Source organism: Octodon degus, unplaced genomic scaffold (assembly GCF_000260255.1).
Source record: "Octodon degus isolate 3935 unplaced genomic scaffold, OctDeg1.0 scaffold00109, whole genome shotgun sequence".
Taxonomy (NCBI): domain Eukaryota; kingdom Metazoa; phylum Chordata; class Mammalia; order Rodentia; family Octodontidae; genus Octodon; species Octodon degus.
Window position 1 is genome coordinate 4648670 of NW_004524685.1, and position 3960 is coordinate 4652629.

The following is a 3960-nucleotide window of genomic DNA, read 5'->3' on the forward strand; positions in this document are numbered from 1 at the left end:
GTTTTTGCTTTACTGCTTCAAAACTGAGAAGTTGCTTTCCTCTGTCGTCTACAACTTGCCAAAATGGTGCTAGGTTGGTGAAGGTTCTTTTGCTTTTAGGGCAGTATCATGTATAACCTGGCCATCCCACTTGTCTGGATCGTCAGTGTGCAGAACAAGTAGCCGACCGACCGGCTTTGCGCAGTCTGCCCTTTGTCGTGGATCCTTTCGCAAGTGGCACGGAGGTGATCCCACGATCTGCCAGATTCACCGTCACATCGTGGAGGGCCGGTCTATCGCTCACCTCCGGGGCTAAAGGCCAGCAGTGTAGGCTATGCACGGACCACTGCAGGGCTTCCGACTCATCGGAACAGGATGCACGTAAGAAAGGAAGATGTTCAAATCCCGTCGCCACCACACCAGGGGAGGCTAGATCCTGGTACAACCTTCTTTGGGGGCAGGGGGGTGATAAGTGATCACTTGTTTTTTTCTCCTTCAGTGCAGCTGTTGTATGCAATACAACAGTTTCCATTCCAACCCGAGATACAGCGTCTTTGGTGAGCTTACAAGGTGTCTTTGCAGCATCAAAGTCCTTGCTAAGGAAAGAGCTATTGTCTTTGCTCTGACGCATCCCGTCTGACAACTGCAGTATAACTGCCCATCATTTTAATGGGGCTCCTCTGTTTCAACCCTATTTCAGGGAAGGTAGCATATTTCTCCAGGTTAAAATCTTTGACAGAGCGACAGAAAAACGAGTCACTTTTTTCAAAACCTGAAGAACCTGGAACTTCATGACTTGTGATATAAAACCATGTTCTGTACTGGCCAAAGACAAAAGGATGAAGCTTGTTTTCATCAGTGAGGCAGCGTTTTCTGAGCAGCAATTCCTTAATGTGGCTGTTGTGGAAAAGTAATCCTGCACCCCCAGCACTTGTCCATTTGTGCAAAACTAAGATCATAAAAATGTAAATATTCTGTATTAGAACATATTAATAGCAGCAGTGATTGAAGCAACCTAGAAGCTTATTTTTCCCTATGTGTAAGTCTGAGTGGGCCATGCAGGGCTGTGAAGATGCCAGAAAACTGGGCCTTTCCTTCTATACTCTCTCATCTGCATCCAGCTTTTTCCTTTAAGGGCTTGTCTCGAGTTGGCTCCCTGGGAAACAGTCTCCAAGGTGATTGACAGTGGGGAAATTCATTTGGAATTATCTTGGAGTCAGCGTGGGGGTACTAAGCAAAGGGAGACAAAATCTGATGCAGTTTCGACAAAGACTCAGCCACTTCTAGGAAAAGTTCGGGAGCCCTGATCACTCATAGACTTCCCCTTATGACAGGGGGCAGAGCTAACCAGTTATGTTCTGGGATGTCAGCTGCGCCTGGGAACAGGAGGCGATCTTAGGTGTGTCCTCACAGCAGGTGGCAGTTCTTGGAGTGGGGCACAGCTGAGAGTGAACAGCTAAGGGAATGACACCGGCGGTCCTGCAGAGGCATCTGGGAAGTGGTCTGTGTTATCACTCCAGGGCAGGTCATGGAAGATGTGGGTGTCACATTTGGCTTGAACTTAGTCACCTGGCCACTGGCAGCTTCAGGGCAAGCTGGGAAATCAAGTCTTTGTGTGAGGAGCTCTAGCCTAGCCAGAATTTTAATACGAAGCAATAGATGGAGAGTAAGGCTGGGAAAGATAGTTCCAGGGTCTAAGTGCCTGCCTGGAAAGCACAAGGACCTGGGTTCCATCCCTAGTACCACATACTGTGTCAGCCCTGGAACCCCAGGTGCAACTTGTGGGCCACTGAAACTGGGCATGGTGGCACATGCCTATAATCCCAGCATTGGGCAGACTGAGACAGGCAGATCACTACTGCATAGCAAAACCCTGTAACAAATAAACAAATAAATGATTTTTAAAAAGTGAAGAATAAATGCTAAAAGAGAAATAGTCAAAACTGATTTAAAAAAAAGTATCAACTTTTTAAAAATGTATTTTGTACAGGGTCTCACTATGCAGCTTGGACTCATAGTTATCCTCCTGTTTTCAGCTTCCCCAGCATTGGGATTACAGGCCTGTGTCACCAAGTCCAGTCTGAGTGGCCAGCTCAGCAAGTGAGATGGTGGGGCCACCGCAGAGTGTGGTGGCAGGATGGACCCCGAGTCCCCAAGCTTGCCTAAGCAAGCACTTAGTCCACTGAGCTATCTTGCCGGTCCTTGTATCACAATTTATACAGAAATAATGAGTTTGGAGCCAAATGAGCAGAATTTAAGTTTCATGTATAAGAATAAATGTCCAGGAATAGCTATGAAAATCAGAAAAAAAAAAATAATGTGGAGGACATGCTTCTTCAATGTTTAAATACTCCAAAATTAGAACAATATGATCTTGGCCTAGGAATAGACAAATAAGTAACTGAAACAGAGTAGAGAACATAGAAAGAGCTGTAAGGCAGACTGCTATCCCCTTGGTTTGCGTGCTGTCTCTGCAGAATGGGTTGGGGGCAGCGTCAGTTCCAGCTGGTCGCTCCCTATGTTGTTTTAATTGTGCATAATTTGAAGGTACTCCCGCAGGGTAACACAAAAACACAATATAGGGGTACTTTGATCCCGGCTGTGAAGGAAGGGGTGGGAGATATAGTAGGTTCTGTGAGTCCCAGCACAGTCACATCTGCCAGTGTTCCAGTATAAATAAGCTCAGCAGTCAAGGCTGATGCCGGCCGTATGAATGACACACATAACCAAGCTCCTCACTGGCACGTGGCCACTATTGTGTATTTTGGTATAAATGTAGACCGCTTGAGGGCCAAGGGCTAAAGAGTGTGCTAAGATGATTGGGACCTGCCAAGGAAGCTAAGCCACCAAGGACTGTTGGAGAATTGGCGGCCCTGGGGTAAGGACTGTCTCGAGGGTACGGAGGCCAGGCCTGAGAGCCGCTAAATGGATGGTAGCTATGCAACTGAATACAAGATGTTCGGCCCAGTCCACACCTCTGGATCTCTTCCTCGGACTGTTCAGATCTCAGGTGAATGCTCTGAGGCTGAGCTGGTGATGTAAAATACCCGAGCTAGGACACATAGTAAATTAGCATATACAAAATGCTGTGTTTCAATTCAATGTTTTGGGGTTTTTTTGGTTTTCATGAATATCTTTTTTTTTTTTTTTTAGGTCATTATGCAATGATTTAGTTTTAGTAAGATCAAGAAGTTTAGTAACAGGTAAAAGAAACATATGACATTAGTATTTAGCAAAACAACCATACATTTTACAAGTTTTCCAATCATAACTGCTTCCTTTTGAATCACGAAATTTTAGCCTTATGTTTTAAATTTAATGCCTATTCAACAAAGCTGATTGAACAAAAATCTAGACAAATTTAGATCCTAGAATACCAATGTAAACAGGAGACATTATATTCAAAGATAAATAAAAGGATTCTATTCTTTTTCATCATCATTGTGATTAGGTTGCAAAAGATGTGTTTTGTTTGTTTGTTTGTTTGTTTTTCCTAAGTCACCACTTCCTGGCTCTTCAGGAATTCAACTCTCTTTTTCAGAATCTTTTAGGGAAAGCCTGAAGAATTCTCCAATTATTTTTGCCACTTGGGAGTTGGACGTACACAAACTGGACTCCTTTCTGAATACTTATTTTCAGTTTTTCTTGAGGACAAAAGCAACGTAGAATTCATGGCTGACGTGGAGGGTTCCAGCACCTTCCTGGAGTCTTGAGAAGCCACCACTTTCCAGTTAGTGCCTGAGACATTGTGTGCTTTAGTCCACACCATGGTGGCCTGTAAGGAGTGAGGGAGACGCACTGATCTCCTGGCAAGTATGCATGGCTGGCCAGGGACACAGAGAGGCCTCTCCCGCCACAGTTAATAAGGGCAATTTCGGGGCTGGTGAGATGGCTCAGTGGTCTAAAGCACCTACTTAGAACAAGCTCAGCAAAGCAAGGGACCGCGGTTCAATCCCCCAGCACCACATGCCAGCCAGACCC

General features: G+C 45.2%; 1 pseudogene; it reads right to left on the bottom strand.

The window, feature by feature from the left end:
• Window positions 1-3401: 3401 nt before the first annotated feature.
• On the bottom strand, window positions 3402-3748 carry LOC101560916 (annotated as a pseudogene).
• Window positions 3749-3960: the final 212 nt, after the last annotated feature.